Source organism: Euphorbia lathyris, chromosome 6, assembly GCF_963576675.1.
Source record: "Euphorbia lathyris chromosome 6, ddEupLath1.1, whole genome shotgun sequence".
Classification (NCBI taxonomy): domain Eukaryota; kingdom Viridiplantae; phylum Streptophyta; class Magnoliopsida; order Malpighiales; family Euphorbiaceae; genus Euphorbia; species Euphorbia lathyris.
Genome location: NC_088915.1, coordinates 62,195,564 through 62,220,221, shown reverse-complemented (window position 1 = coordinate 62,220,221; position 24,658 = coordinate 62,195,564). Strand labels below are relative to the sequence as shown.

At 33.8% G+C, this 24,658-nt stretch overlaps 1 non-coding gene across 1 annotated transcript; it reads right to left on the bottom strand.

The window, feature by feature from the left end:
• Window positions 1-23,479: 23,479 nt before the first annotated feature.
• On the bottom strand, window positions 23,480-23,586 carry LOC136234432 (small nucleolar RNA R71). Its single transcript, XR_010691316.1, has one exon. It is a non-coding gene; the product is annotated as a small nucleolar RNA R71 (small nucleolar RNA).
• Between the last annotated feature and the right edge of the window lie 1,072 nt (window positions 23,587-24,658).

The window sequence follows — 24,658 nt, the reverse complement described above, 5'->3', positions numbered from 1 at the left end:
CCGCTGGTCACAAGTTCACTTGGAAAAGGAATAGCGTGTTTGTTCGGTTGGACAAAGTTTACGCGAATGTTGCTGCAATTTATAGATTTCCTGAGGTGAACGTGCTGAATCTCCCTTTCTGTCATTCTGACCATTGTCCTATCCTCGTGAAGCTGGTTAAGTGTCATCGGCTCAAAGGGAATAGACCGTTTAGGTACCTTGTTGCCTGGGATTCCCATCCTGTGTTTAAATTTTTTGTTAAAGACAATTGGCAACCTCAGTCTAATGTTCTCCTTGCTGCTGAAGAGTTTAGAAGGAATGTGGTGGGATGGAATAAAAACATCTTTGGCCACATTATCAGAAGAAAAAATAAACTTTTAAGAAGAATTGAAGGCATTCAACACTGTTTGGAGAACCGTTTTGATCACAGTCTAAATTGTCATCTTAGATCGCTCCAGAACGAGTTGGAAGCTGTGCTTAGACAGGAAGAGCTTCTTTGGTTCCAGAAATCTAGAAAGGCTTGGATTAAGGATGGAGACCGGAATACCAGGTTTTTCCACCTTTCTACTATTATTAGGAGGCAGAGGAATCGGATCGATGCTATTAAAGACTCCAATGGTGATTGGGTCTATGAGGATGAAGATATTCGTCGCCTGGCCCTTGACTTCTATAAAGACCTTTTTAAAGAGGATGAGGTGGATCTGGATAAAGGCCTCTCTGGGATTTCCTTTCCTAGGTTGGAGGAGGAGGCTATTAAGGAAGCTTTCCATCCTATTGACCAGAAAGAAATTGACCTGGCTTTCTCTAGTATTGGAGCTACTAAGGCTCCGGGGATCGATGGTATTCCTGCTAGTTTTTACCATAAACACTGGGAAACTGTGAAGGAGGGCATTTACAGTTTTGTTAAAGGTGTTTTTAGCGGTTCAAACGATATTAGGCTGGTGAATAAAACCCTCCTAGTTTTGATCCCAAAAGTTGAAAAACCTTCCTCCTTTTTACAAATGAGGCTGATTAGTCTTTGCAATGTGTTATATAAAGCTATCACTAAATTTGTGGCTAATAGACTCCGGCGTATTCTTCCTGAGATTATAAGCCAGAATCAAGGCAGTTTTGTTCCTGGCAGGCAAATGATGGACAATGTGGTTATTGCCCAGGAGATGGTTCACTCCATGAAGATGAAGAAGGGTAAGAAAGGGATAGTGGCACTAAAACTGGATCTGGAGAAAGCTTATGACCGTTTAAACTGGAGTTTCCTTCTAGATAGTTTAAAGAGAGCTGGCATCCCGGATAACTGGAGGAGATTGATTGAGGATTGCATTTCTTCTCCTGTTTTTCAGGTTTTGATCAATGGAGATATGTCTGATGAGTTCTCTCACTCCAGGGGTATCCGTCAAGGGGATCCTATGAGCCCCTTCCTTTTTGTCATTGCTATGGAGAGGTTGTCTCACCTAATCCAAGAGGCTGTGAGCAAGGGGATTTTCCATCCTGTGTCCATCAACAAGTTCTGCCCTCCTATTACCCATTTGTTCTTCGCTGACGATGTGATGATCTTTGTGGAAGGGAATAAGGAGCAAGTTGGTGTGGTCATGGATATCCTTAATTGTTTCTGTGCTGCTTCTGGCCAGAAGATCAATATCCAAAAATCTCGGATGCTTTGCTCTAAGAACATGGATAAAGGCGTTTGTAAAAGGCTGAGTGATTTATCTGGTATTCCTCTTACTCACTCTTTGGGTAAGTATCTTGGGGTCCCCCTCCATAGCGACAGAGTTTCAAACGCCTCTTTTAAAGAGACTCTGGATAAGACCAATGGGTTGTGTGCTAATTGGAAAGCTAGTTCTCTTTCCCTGGCAGGCTGTCTGACGTTAATTCAGTATGTCAATTGCGCGGCTCCTAATCATATCATGCAAGCTTGCAGACTGCCTGAGCCAGTTCTCAATGAGCTTGACAAAATTAACCGGCGTTTCCTTTGGGGAGAATCTGGAGAGGGGAAAAAGATCCACCTTGTTCCTTGGAAGGAGGTATGCCAGCCGAAAAGTATGGGGGGTCTTGGAATAAGACAAGCTAAGGACAATAACAAAGTCTTATTAATGAAGCTTCTCTGCAGAATGTGGCAATGCCCCTCCTCTCTCTGGGTTCGTCTTCTCTATGGTAAGTATCGAAAAGACAAAATCTTTGGGGGCCCCAAGGAAAGAGTTGTCAATTGTTCTTTCCTCTGGAAAGGGCTTAGCGCTGTGTTTGCAGAGTTCTGCTCGGGGGTTGGCCTGGAGGTAGGTAATGGCAAGTCCATCAGTTTCTGGAATGATACCTGGATTGGAGACAAACCGTTATTAGAAGTGTGTAGCTCCCCCCCCCCCTCCGCCTTATAGTATCCGTAATTGGAGGATAGCCGGTGTGGTGGACGTTGAGGGGGAGTGGATTTGGTCAAAGTTTGATACCTTCTTTAGCCTGGATACTCTTCTTAGAATTAGGGGAGTGAAGATTAGTAATCAAGAGGAAGACAAGGATAGGCATTGTTGGGCCCTGATTAACAATGGAGCTTATTCCTGCAAATCGGCCTTTGATGCTTTTACCCTCAACAAGTCCGATCCTCTCTCTGATACTTGGAAAGCCATTTGGGCCCTTAGAATCCCTTACCGTATTAGGAGTTTCCTATGGCTGGGAGTTAAGGACAGGTTGCTTACTAATTCGGATAGGTAAGACGGCATTTGGTGGATTCTAAAGCTTGCAGTAGATGCAGAGGCCATGATGAAACTTTGTGCCATGCTCTCAGAGACTGCTCTAAGCGTAAAGAAGTGTGGAAGAAAATTCTCCCACACCATATCCTCTCTTCCTTCCTTGCCCACTCTGAGTATGACTGGTTCTCTGATGGTGTGAGTGGGAAATTACTGGCTTATATGGAGCATGGTGACATTTGCTTTGCTATCATCTGTCACCAAATTTGGAAGTGGAGGAACGAGGAGATTTTTGGGGATAAAACTGTTTTTATTCCTAACTTAGTTGAGTTCTTCTCGAAAAAACTCTCTATTATTACTGAGAGTTTCAAAGGGGATTCCCTTGCCAGATCTATCCAGAATAAAGATGTCCACCTCGTGGGATGGAGCAGGCTGAGAGATGGGGTGGTGAAGCTGAATACGGATGGCTCCTGCCTTAAAAATGGGAAGATTGCCGGCAGAGGGGTTCTTAGAGATGCGGGGGGCGCCTGGCTGTCTGGGTTCACCCAGAATCTAGGGTTGGGCTCTTCCTTTTCTGCGGAGCTTTGGGGTATTCTCTCTGGTATCAAGCTTGCCAATAGTCTGGGTGTTAAGAGGTTATCTGTGGAGTCTGATAATATGAACGCCATCGAAATGATTTCTGATGATCATGCTTTTTGTCTTAATAGTCGCAACCTTATCAAAGATATTAAAAGGCTTTGCTCTTCCTTTGAGTTCTTAAAGTTCAGCCACATTTTCAGAGAGCAAAACCGGGTTGCGGATCGCTTGGTGTCGGCTGGTCATGAGGGGATGTTAGGCGTTACTACCATTTCTGACCCTCCTATCTTTCTTTCTTCTCTTCTTTTAGAGGATAGGATTGGGGTTAGCTTTCCTAGGCTGATCCCAGGTTAGGTGTTCTTTGTTTATTTGTTTTTCTTTTCCTGTTTCTACCAAAAAAAAAATAAATGCATGTTGTTATTAATGTTTAAGTAAAATATATAATGCAACATTTTCAAAACAGAAATGCAAAGTTTTTTGTGCAACATTTTTCAAAAGCAATGACATTCATTTTTCATAAACATAAATTTTTATTACGTATATATTTCATATGTTTCAACAATTCAATTTTCAAAATAATGTTTAACACATAAATAATATTTCTATACGGGCAATATCTTTTTGAAATATTTTTACAAATCTCTGATACGATTTTATCAAAACAAAACGTCTCGAGTAAATATATATAAGTAAAATTTCTTTAGTTTCAAATCTCTATTGTATATCATGAGTACATGATAGATATAAATCTTAGTTTCAATTTTTAATTAGGTTTATAGGCATAAATCGAACTAACAACTTTAGCTTTTTAGCTCGGTATGATTTTCGTCTTACATTAAAAACCAATTGAAGTTTTTAAGGAAACTTTAGCCATCATACATGTTGAATTTCAAGTCAATATAGGATGAATGTGCTATTTTTCTTTCCCAATTTTATTTTTACATTTTAATTAAATCAAGTAGTCGTATTCTTAACTTTTGCCCATGATTGAGACCAACCTTATCACAATCGAGGTATGAAAGGAAAGAAAAAGTAAACAAATGGTACTTTTGGCCATGATTGCGACCACCCTTATCACGGTCGAGGTATGAAAGCAACGTTAGAAATTAAAGCAAAATTAAACGTGTTTAAAAGTTTTAAGTAACGATTGAGTCCACCCATGGCATGGTCGGTACCTCTTAAACGAGCAGAAAAGCAAATTAATTCATATAAAGTCACGGATGAGACCACCCTTATCACGTGCGTGACTAAGTAAATATATTAAACCTAAGTCCTTAATAGATCTATATTTGTAATAGTTTAGGTTTGGGAAAGGAAATTTTATGCTTTGAAATGTCTTGAGACGAAAGATTCAAAAACATGCGTGCTTACACCGTCCCGAATACTTCAATATAAAAATTGAGATACAAGACGAATGATATATCTCTTTTACACTATCTAGTTTGATACTTTGCGTATAAATTTACCATGAAAGGTTTTTCTTTCGGTTTAACTAATTTAAAAAGGAATATATGGATATATGTTCTATTTATAAAGATATTGATTAAAGAATAAATTCAGTGAAATTTTGCTCGGGACTAGCAAAAGCTTAAGTGTGGGAGTTTGTTAAGCCCAAAATATACCTAAAATATCATATATAAATACGATAAATTTACATTGAAATCGTGCTAATTATATTCATTTAGAGTACTTTTACGTCTTTATATACTTCTTTGATGCAAGGTACTTAATTATTTGGTTAAATCCAAATATGAGCTAAAACGGAGCAAAAACGAGGGAAAAACCTAAGTTACGTGCCAAAAGTACGTGTTAATCAGAAGACCGATTCAAGGAGACGAGAAGCAGCCGATAGATGGGGGAGAACGTCCCTATCGCGATTGAGATTCTCAGAATCTCAGTCGCGACACAGTAATCTCAAACACCGAAGATCGAAGTTTTTCAGCTTTCTCCATTGCCCCCTGTCTCGGTTGAGATTCTCAGAATCTCAGTTGAGACAACGAAGAATTCTGCACAACTTTCACATGTCAAAAATCTAAAAAACGCATCTGTTCGTTTGGATAAAAGCGACCCTTCACCAGCGGACACGAACCTTCAATTACAATCATTCACCAACTATAAATAAGTGATTCATTTCAGAATTCAAGAGTTGATTGAGTGGGTTAAGTGGGTTATGAGAGTTGTTATTATGTTGAAGAAACTCTGACTCCGAAATGAGTCAGATTAGTTTACATTTCTGTAAAAGCAAACTTGCTGTACACAAGTTGTTCTTAGATTAGTTATAAACACAGTAGTGATTAGTTTAGTTTTAAAGATTGTTCAAAGACAAGTTCTCATTCTAGTAGTGGACCTAGCGGTCTCTATTCCGAAGATTCAGCGAGAAGAACTAACGGCTGAAGCGCAAAAGAGTCTGACAAACCTACGGAGTTTGAGGGAAAGATTGACAACCCGGATCTCAAAGTTTTTGTCAAAATGCTATCCATGTTTCTTCCTCTCTGTTAACTTGTGAAGATTCACAATTCATTAATAATACATTTATCTTATTCAATATATTCTTCCTGTTGTTATTTTAATGTTGTTCTGACAAAATGATTTTCAAAATGATAAACTGGTGTTTTCATTAAAACGTTTTACACAATTATATTTACAAGGAAACTTTGTTGAACACTTGAAAAAATTAGTTTTTATGGATGATATGATCGTGAGCGCGGCTTATCGGATATAAAATACTAAGTTGATTAAGGTAGAAATCTGCTCCGATCCAGAGAGATTTCTACGGTTCAAAGCCATTTAATTGCATAAATTCTTGAATTATTACATGTTCATAATCTTACCAAAGTTATAGTTGCTTTCTTTGCTTAATGCGAATAAGTTTTATACACTTTTTATTCTAAACATGAAAGTTTCTGTCTTGTAATCAAATCTCAAGACAGAATTGTTCTCTAAAGTTCAACATATAATTCTCATCTAATCCTAACCAATACAAACCAATAAAATTAATTAAATGATTTTCTTAAGTTAAACCTAAAGTCGAGAATAAAACTGAATTAAAATAAGTTTTAGTTAAAAAGCGTTCCTTGTGGGTTCGATATCTTTTATTACTACAAGCGTATACCGTGCACTTGTGGAAATCGCTCAACAGATGACAAATATACGAAGTCGGTGGTTTAGAAGATCTTCATCTTGAAATTGGTGATGAGAAACAAACCAACAGCAAAGAATAGATATAGAAAATAAAAGGTGAGAAAATTCATCACTATGTCACCCTTTTGACATGTGTTTGCCTTTTATAGATCTAATTGAAAGTTGAGATTTTTGTGTGTTATATAGCTATTGTTGAGACTACTTATTTTGCTTTGAAATAGAATATTCACAAGGCTGGCTCGGGACTATTTGAGGCCCTTGGCGAGATATGAAATGTAAGCTCTTTATATATAAATAAAATTATATATATATATATATATATATATATATATACACACACACAATATCCTCTCTTTTTTTATGTATAAATATCTTATAATTGAAAAGAGATGAAAAAAATATATATTGATGTAAAACTAAAAATTTAATATTTATCTAAAAATTGCTCCAGCCTTTTGAGATTCAAAAACACTAATTAAATTTTTATATTCAATATCCTTGAATGTCTCATTTTCAATAGATAATAAAACTAATTTATTTAATATTTTTTAAGTCATAGTAGTGTAAGTAATTTTTAATCAATTTTAATTTTTAAAAGCTTCTTTCTGCCATTGTAATTATTACATGAATTGTGAGCAAAATTCAATAATTAATAAAAGAGTTCGAAAACAAGTTTATTTTTTTAATAAAAAATAGTATTTTTACCTTCAATATTTTTAACTCTAAAAATACATTATGACCATCAATATCAAAGTGTCCAATATGCTCTGATAAATCACTATTTTTTCTCCGACTCATTGTCATTTATGGATTTTATTTTTCTAAAGTAAATAAATATCCAATTTTTTTATCATAATAAGAAAATTGTTCAAATGTTAGGCCCTGTTTGTTTGGGGGAAAATATTCTGCAGGAAAATATTTTCCTAATTTTTCAGTATTTATTTGGGCATGAAAATAAGTCAACGGAAAATAAGTGGTAAGTCAATGAAAAATGAAGGAATAAATAAGGGAAAATGTTTTACCCTTTTCAAAATGCTAAAACATTTTCCTCAAAACATATACGTGAAAAAATATAAAAATACAAAATATGAAACACGAAAAAACATGAATAACGTGAAAACGTTACAAAACATGAGAATATGAAAAAAAAACCCGCAAAAAACATGAAAAGGTGAACAAACATGAAAAACACAAAAACGCAAAAAAAAGAGAGCAAACACTTGAAAAAGCACAAAACATGAACAACGCGAAAAAGTGAAAAAACACGAATTATACAAAAACGTGAAAAAATACGAAAAACATGAAAATGCGAAAAATGCTAAAACACAAAACGTGACAATAAGTGAAAAACGCGATAAACATGAAAAGACGAAAAATGCAAACTAAACACAAAAACGTAAAAAGAACGAAAACATGAAAAATACGAAAAACATGAAAAAAACCTGAATGACACGAAAAAGTAACAAATGGGAAAAATAAAAAATACGGAAAAAAAGAAAACGTGAAAATTGGAAAAACGGAAAAACTAAACGTGAAAACACAAAAAAAAAATGAAGAAAAAATGCAAAAAACACAATAACGTTAATAACACGAAAAAACGTATAAAAAATGCCAAAATGTGAAAAAACGTTTTTCGTGTTTTTAACATTAATTTTTTTTCTTTCACATTTTCGTGTTTTTCATTTTTTTCATGTTTTCATGTTTTTAATGTTTTTATTACTTTTCGTGATTTTCGCATTTTTTCACTTTTTGTGTTAGAGAACAAATTTCACGTTTTTTATGTGTTTTTTCACGTTTTTAGTGGTTGGAAAATATTTTCCAGTGTTGTAGCCAAACACCAGAAAATACTTTCCAGTGTTGTTGCCAAACACAGGAAAATATTTTATTTTCCTACACAATTATTTCCATACATAAAATTTTCCAAAACACAATATTTTTCCCCAAACAAACGGGGCCTTAGTATCGTAAGACTATTTATTGATCAACTATATACAAAAAAAAATCAATCCCAAAATATTCATCAAATGTTTTCACTACTTCATTATTTATATTTTCATCAAATGCATTTTTTTTTAGTATTTGTAACCTATATTCTATAAATTTAAGTTTCATGATGGACCCTAATCTCGTATATTTTTTTTTTTCAAATTCTATTTATAACCTATTAGACTAAAAGTATATATGAGGCCCCATTTTTTTTTGGGCCCTAGGCGATGACCTTGACTGCCTTAAAGGTAAATCGGCCGTGAATATACATTATGTATTATCAAAGCGTAGATAGGGGGCCGGGCCTCTTCGGCCGCCGGAACCACCTTGACCCCGGGTAGTTTCGGCCTCCCTGTTTGGAATTTTTTTATCTTGTATTGAATTAGCTCCCCCAAAATGGCCCATTACGTGTTAGACTTGTCCAAAATTCAAAATTTCTAATTTTTGTTAGGCATGTTAGGCTTCTCTAAATCCAAATTTCTATTTTTTTGGTCTGTTATGGCTTTTTAAATCTAAATTTCTATTTTTTTTTTTGCTTGTTTGGCCTTCCTAAATCCAAATTTCTATTTCTTTTGGCATGTTAGGCCTCCTTAAATCCAAATTATTAAAAAAAATTAGCTCTGGTAGGCCATCTGAAATCAAAAAAATTTAATTTTTTTTACCAGTTCAGCCCTCCCTAAATCCTAATTTTTTTTTTACATATTAGGACTATTGAACGAAATCTAGCTTAATTTTGAAAAATTGCACAACAAAAAAATTGGTTATTAACCATTTAAATTATAACACGCATATATACAAACAAATTAAGCAAGTTCGATTTAGCAAATTTTTTTTTTGCGAAAGCATGTGTAAAATCGCCGAGTAATCATGTATTCGTCACTGTGTATTATTATATATTTAAAATCAACTTTATAATATGTAAATAGAATTAAGTAAGAGCGCAAGTATATTTCATTATCATTTTAAACGATTTTAATTTTATCAAACATCTATTTACAAGTCAATATTAAATAAAATGTACAAGTATATAATTTGAAATAGTATTTTTAAGATAATATTTTTATTAATCTCTCAATAAACTTCAGCAATGTAATATAAAAACATATTATAATAACCTCCACTTTTTTTAGAACTTATAAAAATATATAAATTTATATAAAACTAATATGATCAAATTTAGGTAATTTGAGAAAATGTACTCAAATCATTATTAAAAAATATAATATGCATACTTGTCTGTAAGCTATTGACCTTTTAATGGAGGTAATGTTGTAGTATTTATTTTATATTTTTATCTATTGAAGTTTTGCGTTAATTTCTTCACTTTCTTAAGCTTAGAGGTCTTTGACTCCAGGTGGAGGACCTTGATCTTTTGATTGATCATGTTGACAAGACAAATTTTAGGTGATATTCTGATGAGGACATCTCTAGTCTGAAGCCGGGTCAGGAAGCAACTCACACGGAGTGTCGGTTAGGTCATGCCCCGCGTGGTATCATTCCTCAAAGGGGAGGAGGAGAACTATTCTTAGAGGACCGAGGCTAGGGAACCAACCTTGCAGAGCACCGGTTAGATCACGCCCTGCGTGGGATCACGGTTCGAATGGGAGGAGAGGACCCACTCTTGGAGGACCGAGCTCAAAGGGCAACTCACGCGGAGCGTGGGTTAGATCACATAGTACTGGGTTGTTAGAGGAGATTTCTTCGCCAAGTTCTAGTGGAGGGGACAAGAGCTGAACTTCATTAATTTACTATTTTGCCATTACGCATTATTTACCTCACTACCATTTATTGTTTTAGTCCCTATCTTACCCCTAGAATTACTTCTTAGCTTGTAACCCTAGTATGGGTCTTTGGGTCTTTATCCTTTGTTTTAGAGGAGGTATAAAAGCATCCATTGTTGAGAGCTTTCTTATCTTTTTGGATTAACTCCTTTAAGCTTCGATTGTAAAGAAATCTCTTTGTGATTAAAGATTAAAATCCTCACGTCCATTACCGATGCATATCATATTCTAATTCTTGATATTGTGTAGATGGTATATAAATATGAAGAATATTCAAATGCCTTTCAGATTAGGTTGTTCCTTGATAACATCCAGGCTGGACCATTATTGAAACTCTTAATTTTATTATATCACCTTCGAAGAGAGCCAGATACATCATCACTTATTAAATTTGATCTGAATTTCACTGTTTTTTAATGATATACTAGACTTCTAGCAGTGAATGATTGATTCAAATAACACTACCCTTAAAAATGTAATTATTATTTTTTGTCTATTTTCTAACAAATTTTTTTGTTGTTGTCAGTATGTGACGCAAGTTTTTACAGTGGGTTATATAAGTTATCGTTTTTAATTTCTGGATCTAATTGTCAATATAAAGTAAATTATTGAGAAAGATGCAAAGAAGAAAACTACAAGTTTCTCCAATTAAACTACATAAAATTCATTTTTTATTTCCTTTATTTATTCATTTACAGGTTCGATATTGTATATATTTCCTACAAAGTGTAACTGTCACGTTTGATTCTTGAAATTAATTAATCTTCAATCTCTTGTGTGTAGGGATGGCAACGACGTAATGTCAAACACAAACACTTACCCTTTTATTTTTTAATTACCCATATATGTCCCATTACCCTAACGGATATACTGTATGCAGGGGAGTAGAAGAAGGGTGTACAATGAGTTTTTCCGCACAGGCCCCAAATTTAAGAGGGTCCAATTTTTTTATTATACAAATTAAAATAAATTATTGTTATTAATTATTATGTGAAAAATTAAGTAAATATTAAGATATCCAGAAAATTATCGCTTTAAGAGTCTTAAGGGTTCCAATTTTTTATTATTATTATTATTATTATTATTATTATTATTATTATTATTATTATTATTATTATTATTATTATTATTATTATTATTATTATACAATATCTAATTTAATTATTTTTATTATATTTATTATGTTAAAAATTAAGTTAAAGCATTTTGGTGTTTCATTTTATAGAAACATTATTATTATATGAAAGTATTAATTTTTTTTAACGAACAGGACCCAATTTTTTTTTCTTTTAGCACAGGGTCCCAAAAAATTTTAAGACGGCCCTGACTGTATGCATCTCATACTCGTCTCATTTAATTCGTGGGTACTCGCGGGTACCCTTACCCGTTAACAATCACTAAATAAAATAAAAAATATTACAAATTTAACAAAGTAGAAATTTAATAAATCATTTATCTAAAAATTAAACAAATTGAACGTTAATTAATAAGAATAAAGTAGTTTAGTGGTATCACTCAATGGTTGAAAAACAAAAGGTTTCACATTTTACATCTAAAACCAATTATATTTATTAATATATAAAAAAGTTATAATGGGTAACGGGTACCCTGAAGGGTATTTCCATACTTGTCCCATTACCCTAACGGGTAATGGTTTTGATCTCATGCCCTTCCCATACCCTTTTATAAAGGGTACGGGTAGTTCCATTAGAGTTTGATAGTGCCGGATACCCGCGGGTACAGTACCCGTTGCCATCCCTACGTGAATTCACAGACTAGTAAATTATATAGCTGAGAAGTTTTAGAGATTAATGATAAGATTATATTGGAATCTGTGGAGATTATTAAGTTGCTGCATCTTATATTGTTAGCTTGTTTGTTACAGAATAAGCCAGTTGTCATTTACACAGTTAATTAGTTAGCAATTGGTTTCAATTAGTTAGCAATTAGTTTCAGTCTGTTGAGTAATTCTTTTACTTCTCTTTGTATATAAACCAATACCTACTGTACCTTTTTTCTACGGATGAATATACAATTCATTTTACTTTTCAATTGTTTCATATGGTATCAGAGCTCTTTGTAGCTTAATTTTTTTTTCTTCTTCAACAATGGTGAGAAGAAATCGATACAGAGAATTGGCTACTGAAGAAGAATTTTCAGATGAAAATTCACAACCCAACAATGGAAGCACACAAATTGTGCAGAAATTTCAACAATCTGACAACCCATGACTGGTAATCACAAGCATTCAATTGAATGGTAGCAATTACATGGCTTGGAGTTGATCCATCATAAGAGCCTTGAAGGTAAAAGAAGTTGCAGATTTTGTTACCAACGATGTTGAGATTCCAACAAGTGGTACAACTGCGTACAAGAAATGGTTAAAGAATGATTGTTTGGTCACAATATGGATTCTTAATTATGTTTCAAAGGAAATTGCAGAGAGTTTCCAATATGTTGCTACAGCAAGTGAATTATGGACAGATTTGGCGCACAGATTTGGGGAAAGTAATGGACCTCAAATTTTCCAAATCAAAAGAGAAATCAGCCTACTCTCTCAAGGTACTCTCTCTATCATGATGTATTTTAACAAACTCAAAAGGTTCTGGGATGAATTAGCATTTTTAAGGCTTATGCCTGCTTGTCAATGTGAGGCAGCAAAACAATGTGCTTGCAATGTTTTTCAACGCATTAGTGATATAGCAGAAGAAGACAAGTTAATATAGTTTCTTATGGGTCTTAATGATCAATATGATAATGTCAAAAATCAAATCACATTAATGGATCCTCTCCCTAATCTCAACAAGGCTTATTCTATGCTTTTACAAGTTTAAAAACAAAGAGAGATTTCTGTTGAACAAACTGTTGAAATAGCAAATTTTTCAAGAGTTGAAAACAGAAACAAATCACAACAGAAGTGGAAAGGGAAAAAGAAAGATGGTGAGTCTAAAGAAGAAAAGTATTGTGACAATTGTGACATGACTGGACATAATCGTTCTGGTTGTTTCAAGATCATAGGGTATCCAGAATGGTGGAAGGAAAGAAAGGATGACAAGAAAAGAGAGGGTTCTACATTTTCTTCTTCTTCTGTAAAACAAGAGGCTAATAATGTTGCTCATAAGAGAGATTTTAATGGTTCTGAAGAGAGCAGTCCTGAGACTAATTTTGATACTGGTGGTGGAAATAACAGTGATGTTAGTTTTATGGTCAAGGAGCTCTACAGAATGTTAAAAGGAAAGGGCTTAACAGAAACACCGGTCAATTCTACAGACTTCTCGGCTTTTGCAGGTTTTTCTGGTAAGGCTTCTAAACCAGTGTTGAATGATGAGTATTGGATTGTTGATAGTGGCGCAACATCTCATATGAGCTCCAAGAAACATGATTTAATTAAAATCAGGAGATTATTTCACCCTCAAAGTGTTATATTACCTGATGGAACTGTCCAATATATCAAATGTGTAGGAGATGTGCCATTATCTGACAATTTGACACTGCAAAATGTTCTTTATGTGCCAAGTTTTCGATATAACTTACTTTCAGTAAGTCAGCTATTACAACAGAACAAAATAGAAGCAATTTTTCACACAAATTGTTGTTATTTGCAGGCCCAACATAGTCATGAGGTCATAGCTGTTGCTATAGTCATGAGGTCATAGCTGTTGCTTGGATGGTGGATGGCTTGTATCTGCTAGTTAAGATGTCTTTTTCTTTGCATATTATAGGAAAAATGCAAAAATGTTTTGCTGGGCAGATTGAAACTATGACTAAACCAGATATCTGGCATCTTAGGCTTGGTCATGCATCTCTAGATGCTTTAAGTCATATTGATAGTATTTCTATTTCTTGTACTCATACAAATTGTGATATTTGTCATTGTGCTAAACAGCACAGGTTTTCTTTTAACAGAAGTTCAATTCAAACTAGTGCAGCTTTTGAAATTATACATGCTGATCTTTGGGGACCTTACAGTAAAAAGTCATTAACTGGGGCTAGTTGTCACACCCGACCCAAAACGGCATCGGGTATGAATGAAAAATAGGATAACGAACTTCTAACAGTCTCAAAGTCGAACCTATTATCTAATAGATAAAAGTTTATTTGGACTACCTAAAGTTTTATTTATTTATTTGGCTTGGACTTGATAATTCTATCAAGCTTCCTACGTATCCCGAACATCTTTTAGTCTTTAAACCGGGAATCAAAGCCACGTAGTTCTACCTATTTTAGGTAGTTCTCTTAACTTAGGTAGTTCTGTCAACTTCGGTAGTTCACTTAACTTATTGAGACGTTTTAACTTATTCAATGTTGATTGACACACTAGTGATTTACCTAAACATTTCACTTTATTACTTTATAATTTTTTATATATATAAATCATTTTATCTAAACGAATCAAATCGAATAACGTTTTATCAAAACAAATCAAATCGAATAACGTTTTATCAAAACGAATCAAATCGAATGTCTTTTCAAAACGAATCAAATCGAACAACGTTTCAAACGCAATCAAATCGAACAACGCTTCATCAAACCAAATTCTTAATCAATCAAACGTAAAACATTGCAATTCAAATCATCAAGCATTTTCAAAACATAATACTAAATTTGTGTGAGTGTCCATCCTCGAATTCCACCCGTGTAGCTTATCATAACATCAATCATATCAATAATCGAGATATCTCATTCATATCTCGCCTTGCCTAACGTTAGGACTACCAGCCGTGCACTCTAGCCATACCACTCTGGCCATACCGCCCTTAGGTATGGTCTTACAACTTCCAACTCCTACCCCGGGCAATCCTAGATGGACAAAACCATTTTTCTATCTTTCAAAATATCGCAACATAAAAATCATATTGGATTTCAATCCAAATCTCATAAATATTAACGACAACCGAAACAGTTTCATCAATCCAAAAACAATTCATATAAGATTGTCAAATTCATTTCTTTCGGCCAAATTTACGAAATACCATGATAATAAATAATTATTCTTTAAATAATCAAAATCAAAAGTGAACGAATATTTTAAACAATATGTTTTAAATAGTTTAATAAAACATATTCAAAACCACTTAAATAGTTTAAGACTAAAACGTATTTTTATCTGTCATACGTATAACATTAAACCGATATAATTAATTTAGACCGAGTATACCGTTAGACTCGTTATATTGCCATAAGTTTATTTGAAATAGTTTTAAATTCAAATTTTTGTACAAATTTAATATTCGACTTTATACCGACTCCACTTGAAAAATATCAGTTTTAGTCCTTCTATTTTCAATTTATTTTAACTCTAACTATTAAAGTTTCTTAAAATATTTTATTGTTAGAATTAAAAATAATCGAGATATTCTTATCGGATTATTCTCGGTCACTGTAATAGTAATTTTGAACCGACGTAACTAATTTGGACCGATTATACCTTTAAACTCTTAAAGGTGCTAAAAGTCTTAATACGGAATTTTACTTCGATAAATCTAAAGAACAACTGTCTAAATTTTATATGCATAAACGAATCTAAATCTGTTAAAATTTGACGAAACTACCGAAACTAAATTTACTCAAAATCATATTTATAACATTTTAAAAATAATTTAAATATAAAATACAGTTACCGAAATATCGGTCACCGAACCACTGACAGTTGATCGGTATGTTTAACGGAAATTTAAGCAAAGTTCTTTGAAAGTTGGAATGTTTATATTGTTGATTCAATACCCTCCAAATTTCAACGAAATTGTAGTTAGCTAGATAATATATTCTCCAAACCCTCCATCAATTTTTATATCTCTTTACATATTAACCTCCCTCAAATTTATACAAATTTATATTAGGAACTTTTTGCATAAGAGTTATCAAATATTTTTTTAATATGACATATGGCAAAATTGAAACAATTTCATATGCCGTATGTCAATGTTCCATCAAATATTAGATATGATATCCTTAATTTAGACGAGTGTTTAGATATGATATCCTTAATTTAGACAAGTGTTTTGATATGCGTCAAAAAAAATATATATACCACTTTATAATATATTACTATTATTATTATAATATGTATTTTTAATTAATTATTATTCATATTATATAAAATTTAAATCTTAAGTCACATTAATAAAAAAAAACATTTATGCATACATATGCTTTTTAATTCAAAATAATATTAAATTTAGTCCTTTAATTTACAATATTTTATAAAACTTTCCCAGAACTTTTAATTTATACATAAAGAAATTAAATTAAACTCGATAAATTAAACCCGATAGTATATTTAAGTTCGTAATTAATTAACACTATAAAAATTATATTATAATATATCGAAGATTAGAATTTTAGACACGGACGTTACACTAGTTACTTTCTTACTTTAGTGGATGATTACACAAGATGTACATGGGTTATTTTGCTACAATCCAAGTCTCAAACTTGTCATGCCTTACAGAATTTCTTTTCTATGGTCAATACTCAATTCAATTCACAGGTGAAAGTATTACGCACAGACAATGGAACTGAATTCGTTAATACTCAGTGTCATTCTTTATTCTCTAATTTGACAATATTACATCAGAAAACGTGCGTGTATACCCCTCAGCAAAACGGAGTAGTCGAAAGAAAACATCGCCATTTGTTAGAGATTGCTAGAGCTTTAATCCTTCAAGCTGCTTTGCCAAATGATTTTTAGGGTGAAGCCATTCAGATGGCAGTATCTATTGTGAATGTTCTTCCTACACGTTTGCTTCAATGGAAATCACTTTATGAGGTTCTTTATGGTAAATCTCCCATATTTGATAATTTCAAAGTATTTAGTTGTCGTTATTATACTGATACTACACCAAATAAGGACAAATTTGATCCTAAAGCTTGTAGAGGCATATTTTGGGGTATAGTCCAAGACAAAAGGGCTATATTCTTTTTAGCTTGACAAAATCAAAAATAATAGTTAATAGAGATGTCTCTTTCCAAAAAGATATTTTTCCTTATCATAACCTTTCTTTACCTAACAACTTTCCATCAACATCTTCTTTATCTACTGCCACATTAGAACCACTAATTTCAACCACACCTACTCATCTTCCAATATCACGTGATATAGTACCTCCTATATCTACCTCCATCACACAATCCCCTTTTACACAGCCAAATATACAAAAAGATGACACACAGCTCGATATTCGCAAGTCTCAAAGAATTCCCACTAAACCAAATTGGCTTCAAGACTTTGTTACTTGTGCCATTGTTCCTAATACATCTTTTGCATTTTCCACAAATTTTTCTCCTGCTCACAAAGCAATTTACTAATATCAATAAAACACAAGTTCCCACTCATTATCATCAAGCTTGCAAGGACCCTCATTGGGTTGATGCCATGAATCAGGAGTTAGCAGCTCTTGAACTTAATGATACTTGGCAGGTTGTTTCTTTACCTCCTAAAACAAAGCCTTTATCCACAAGATGGATTTTCAGAATTAAGTATAAGCCAAATGGAGAAATAGATAGATATAAGGCCCGGCTAGTTGCAAAGGGTTATAATCAGGAATTTGGGGTTGATTATCATAAAAGTTTTAGCCATGTCGCTAAGTCTGTTACAGTCAAGATTTTTTTTTTGCTATTGCAGCTGCTCAGGTTTGGAATATACAGCAAATTGATGTCAATAATGCTTATCTCCATGGCATCCTTGATGAGGATATATATATATATATATATATATATATATATATATATATATATACAACCACCTCTTGGCTATTCAAAGGCATCACAGGGTCAAGCATGTAAACTGGTTAAATCCCTTTATGGCCTTAAACAGGCAGGGAGGCAATGGCACAAGCAGATTTCTACTCAGCTGTTGACATATGGATTTAAACGTTCTCCATATGATCACTGTTTGTTTCTTCTTCATACTTCAAACTCTTTTCTTGCTCTCCTTATCTATGTTGATGACATACTGCTCATGGGCTCAAATGATGACTTAATTGATGATGTTAAAAGTTTTTTGCACAAACTTTTTACAATCAAGGATCTTGGTTCAACAAAATACTTTTTAGGAATTGAGATTGCCCGTTCTTCTACTGGTATCTTACTCTCTCAAACCAAATATATCAATGATATCATTCAAGATACAGGGCTCATTGATGCTATTACTGTCGCTAACCCGATGACTCATGACATTATTCTTTCTGAACCTGGACTTCCTCTTACTGATCCTTCTGTTTATCGTAGACTTATTGGTCGATTGCTTTATTTACAATTCACTCGACCGGATCTCACTTTTATCACTCAACAATTGAGCCAATATATGCAAACTCCCTGTGATCATCACTTGAAAGCCGCTGTTCTCAGATACCTTAAAGGCACTAGCCATTTTGGTTTGCTTTACCCGAGTTCTTCTGATCTTAATATTGTTACTTCTTATTATGATGTTGATTGGAGTAAATGCAAGGAAACCAGGTGGTCTATTACTGGGTACTGTATTTTTCTGGGTTCCTCTCTTATATCCTGGAAAACTAAAAAGCAAAATACAGTCATTCGTTCCTCTACTGAAGCAGAATATCGCAGCATGGCCACTACTAGTTGCAAGTTCAAATGGATACAATATATTTTTGGTGATCTTGGTGTTCATATCAAGCTTCCTATTACCATGCATTGTGATAGCAAATCTGCGATTGCTTTAGCTCAGAATCCGGTTTCTCATGACACAACCAAGCACGTGGACATTGATTGTCATCTTATCCGTGAACATGTTGCCAATGGTTTTATCCAAACACCGTACATTTCTACAACCCAACAACCGACTGATCTCTTTACTAAGTCTCTAAGTCTTGAACACATGGCTCCAGCTTTGTCCAAGATGAACTTTGTTGATATATCCCCAGTTTCATCTTGAGGGGGGGATGTGGAGATTATTAAGTTGCTGCATCTTATATTGTTAGCTTGTTTGTTACAGAATAAGCCAGCTGTTATTTACACAGTTAATTAGTTAGCAATTGGTTTCAATTAGTTAGCAATTAGTTTCAGTCTGTTGAGTAATTCTTTTACTTCTCTTTGTATATAAACCAATACCTACTGTACCTTTTTTTCTACGGATGAATATACAATTCATTTTACTTTTCAATTGTTTCATAGAATCAAATTAATATCTTTTTTTAATTCAATTTTTTTTTAATTCAATTGGTTCATTGGAGACATAATTCATTAATGTTGAGTTTCCCAGTAATATATAAGCTCCAAATGCATTTATAGCGTTTGTAGAATCTGAGGCTTAATCAATGTTTATTGAGTATAACGGATGTATATATACAAATAGCCAACATGTATAATTACATATATAGACATAAAATAATATCTTAATTATATAATATCTTATCATCCTTCTTCAAATTAAGCTCGAGTAGAACAAAGGTTTAACTTGCTACAAAAAAAGAAAATTGATCATTGGAAAGAGGCTTCGTCAAAACATCAGTTACTTGATCATATGTAGGAACATAAAGGACACAAAGCAAACCCTTAGTAACTCGATCATGAACAAAATAAAAATCAACTTCCAAATGCTTACTGCGATGGTGATAAATTGGATTTAGAGTCAAATAAGTAGCAGAAAGATTGCCGCACCTTAATTGGGGAGCTGAAGGAAGAACGTATCCAATTTCGCGAAAAAGAATTTGTAATCAACCAAATTCAGATGGACCGATGGCTAAGGCACAATATTCGACCTCGATGGAAGATCTAGCAACATAAGGATACTTTCGTGAGCTCCAAGAAACTATATTTCGTCCCAAATAAATTGCAAAACCAGTAATAGACTTCTGATCATCCAAACAACCAGCCGAATCCGCATCAGTGTGACCATGAAGCAACAAGATTGAGTCTTTGTGAAGAAATAATCCATAAGTACTGGTATGAAAAAGATATAGCAATAGATGTTTGACATCACTCCAATGAATGGATATAGGGGCATGCATGAATTGAGATAGTTTATCACTGCAAAGGAAATGGCAGGCCATGTTAATGAAAGATATTGAAGGCTGCCAACAACACAATCATATTCAGTGGGATCAGGATGGGGATCAACACTTCCAAGAAACAATTTTTCCTTTGTGCACATGGGTGTAGAGACACCCTTCCATTTGAGTGTGACGAAGGAGATCAATGGGATATTTTTTCTGACTCAAGAATAAGCATATAGATCACCGCGTAGATACCACACCAAGAAAATAAGAAAGTTTTCCAAAAATTCGTATATCAAACTACTTTTGTAGTTTTGAAATAAAAGCATTAATAACTTTGGTATCATTATCAAGGACCAAAATATCATCCACATAAATTAGGCAAAAATATGAAGCAAACTTGTGTAGTGAAAAAATAGGGATATGTCTAACTTAGAAACTATGAAACCTAAAGTACACAACACATTCGCTGTTGAAGACTAATTCAAAGTAGATTAAGTCTGCTGATTTTCTGTTACAGCTGTTCCAGATTTTGTGCCAAATTTTATGCCTAATTTTATTACTGTTATAGTAGCTAATAAATCTGAAATTAGTTCAGATCAATTCAATTTGTTACGTATTCAATTTCTTTGTAAGCCTATAAAAGGCACCTCCATTTCATGAATTAATTAAGTAAGTTGACTGCTCAATTATGGTTTAATATTTTCCTCCTTTTTCTTGTATTACTGTTCTCTGTTTTCCAACATTGTGGTATCAGAGCTGCCAGGTTCATAAAAAAAATTTCACAAACACCATGGCTTCAAATGTGAATTCATTGAGTGTCTCACAACCAACCATTCCCATTTTTAAAGGAGTAAGTTATGAATTCTAGAGTATCAAAATGAAGACTCTATTCAAATCTCAGGACCTTTGGGATTTTGTCTCAAACGGATTTCCTGGTCCAGACGATGATGAGAGCAGATTGAGGGAAAATAGAAAGAAGGACTCTAAGGCATTGTTCTTCATTCAACAAGCAATCCATGAAACAATATTCTCCAGAATTGCAGCAGCTACAACCTCACAGCAAGCATGGAAGACTCTGCAAACAGAGTTTCAAGGCTCGTCAAAGCTAATTGTTAAGCCCAAAATATACCTAAAATATCATTAATATTTACATCATTTTTATCACAAATCTGTGTTGTTTATATCTGTTTAGATTACTTTTACTCTCGAATATCTTTCTTTCTTGCAAGGTACCAAAATATTTGGTAAAATCCAAATAGGAACGAAAAAGGATCTAAAACAGAAGAAAAACCCTACAAAAAGGAGTCAAAGACGACGTAAATCAAAAGCGCCAAGTCAAGGACACGAACGAGAGCAAAGAAGTGAAAAACACAGCATGCCGCGACAGCGAATACCCCACCCGCGGCCGCGGCACGCGTGGTTCAGATACTTCCTCCCTTCGTCCAAAGCTCAACTTAATGCTCCCCCATTCACGGCCGAGGATTCCCATTCTCGGTAAGTGCAGAAATTCTGCCAAAGTGCATTTAACACATGTTGAAATCCAAGGAACGCATTCGTTCAAGTGGATAAAGACGTCCTTTCACAACGGACACGACTCTTAACCAACGGATACAATTTTTCACAAGGGACACATCACTTCAATCACAACCCTTCAACATCTATAAATAAAGAGTTGGTGTTGAGAAAAAGGATGTAATGTTATGTAATATAGATATAGAATCAGAGCGTAGAACTAATGTCTAAGTTCTAAGCAAAAATAGTTCGAGAGTTAGAAATTAGATTCTGTACAAAACAAGATGAGGTACACATATTGTTTATAGTTTAATTACAACTCAGTAGCGTTTAGACATTGTTCCAGTTTTAGTTTGCATTTTGGTAGTGGCCGACCGAATCCCTATTACGAAGTTACAGCGAGAAGATTGAGTAGAGTGTTCGCCCCTGAGCCTGACAACCTCTAAGGAAACCCAAGGAAAGGACTGATCAGCCGTTCACTTGCACGCCGTCGAAGAACTCGATGCTCCATGTTCTCTGTAAACTTGTATCAATTTATATTTCATCTAATAAATTCCGTTCTATTTGATAAATCGTTATGCAGCACTTATGGTAACCAATCCACTAAAGTGATTGCTGGTGTTTTCATTAAAACGTAGTTAAATTCAAAATCATTACAAGGAAACTTTGTTGAACACTTAGGCAAATTATCATCTCGAAAGAGTTTTAATTTGATTAAGGGCAACTATCCCGAAAGGGTTTTGTCGCGTTCAAAGCCAATTAATTAGAGGTTCCGTCATTTATTTCATCATCATAATTGATACAAAGTTTAAGTTGTTTTCTTTGCTTAATGCAAATGAATACATTCATTTGTTTTTCTAAAAGTTCTAAATGTTCCTGTTTTGTAAAATTCATCCCTAAATCAGAAGATCTTTCTAACAATCGATATATTCTAATATAAAATCTTAATCCAGCATTTTCAAATACTCAAAGTCCACAAACTCAATTAAACAATTTCCTAAATTCAATTAGACAAATTTCACTTTTCATTTACATTCAATAGTAAATCTAACAAGTTCGAAATTAATAGATTCAAAAATAAGTTTTTTGTTAAAAAACGTATCCCTGTGGGATCGATATTTTTATTACTACAAGCGAAACCGTGCACTTGCGGAAATCGCTCAACAAGTTTTTAGCGCCGTTGCCGGGGATACGCCAAAATTTTTGACAAATTTTTTATTTTTCGTATTTTATTTTCGAATCTAGGTTTACACATTATTTTTATACAACTTTTACATTTTATTTATTTTCAGTTTATATAACATATTTGTTTTCAATTTTGTTTTGAAGGTAGTTTGGCTCGTGTAACAATTTCAAGTTCATGCGCAGTTCGCGAAGTTCGGGCACGTCACCAGACCCTTTTGATCCAGAAATTGAAAGAACACTTAAGAAAAACAAGAAATTCAACAAAAACAAAGACAAAACACCCTTAAAAACCAAAGTAGTCCAGCCAGAAAATATGGCCGATCCACCGACACTTATGGATTATGCTAGGCCAGGAATGGCCGGTGTAACTAATAGTGTAGTTAGACCCCGTATAAACGCAAATCAATTTGAAATTAAGCCTACTTTGCTTAATATGTTGCAAAACAACGTAACGTTTTACGGACTACCTAACGAAAACCCTAATGCCCATTTGACAAATTTCTTAGAAATTTGTGACACTTTTAAAATTACTGATGTAACAGCCGAAGCAATCAAACTTCACCTCTTCCCTTTCACTTTGAAGGATAAGGCAAAAATTTGGTTAACTTCTATGCCTGCTGCAACATTTGAAACTTGGGACCAATTAGCCCAAGCGTTTTTATCAAAATATTTTCCTTTAGCAAAAACCGCAAGAGTCATCAAAGAATTGACATCTTTTACCCAAAATGATAATGAAACTCTTTATGAGGCTTGGGAACGTTTTAAAGAACTTCAACGTTTATGCCCACACCACCAACTGCCAGATGCACTTTTAATGCAGACATTCTATAATGGATTAAATCCTACAACTAGAGGTTCATTAGATGCTATGTCTGGAGGGTTATTTATGAAGAAGACGTCCGCCCAAGCAAGAGAACTTTTGGAGGAAATGGCAATCAACAGAAGTATGTGGCCCGCAGAGCGTGGACATATACCAATGGCGAAACCATCATCCTCAGGTACATCATCGGTTAAAGGTATAATGAATCTTGATCCAGTTGCGATGTTACAAGCCCAATTTTCTGCCTTATCGCACAAAATTGATAGGTTTATGGCACCGTGCGATCCTAATGATCCAATCCAGATAGAAATTGATTACGAAGGTATGAATTAGATAGAACAGGTAAATTTTGTCCAAGGACAAAACCAAACTACTAATCCTTATTCTAATACTTATAATCCTGGATGGAGAAATCATCCTAACTTTAACTGGAAAGATAGTAATAATAATAATAATGCAAATGCTAATCAATATCGTGTAAATAATTATCAAAATCAAACAAGAGATACGATTAGCACTTTATCTTCAAAAATCGACAAATTTATAGATGCTATGAATGGAAAGGTAAGTAATCAAGACGAAGGTTTTAAACGGATCGAAAGTAAATTCGATCAGCTTATCAAAAACCAATCATCTAGCATCCATAATTTGGAAGTTCAAATTGGACAACTTGCTAAATCAATTCCATCCCGCAAAGAGAGAAGTCTTCCCAGCCAAACGGAAGAAAATCCGAAAGAGCATGTTAAGGCTATCACTCTTCGCTCGGGGAAAAACTACTTAGGTCCGAAAATGCCCGAAAATTCAACTTTACCTGGAAATGATTTACCAAAATCCAAAGAAGATATATTAAAACAAAAAGATACACCAATTGACTCTAATACGAAACCTTTTGTTCCAAAACCACCTTTTCCACACAGGGTCCGAAATAAGGACCATGATAAACAACTTTTATCATTTTTAGATAAACTTAAAAATTTGCATATAAATTTAACATTCATGGATGCAATTACGCAAATTCCTAACTATGGAAAATTCTTGAAAGATTTAATT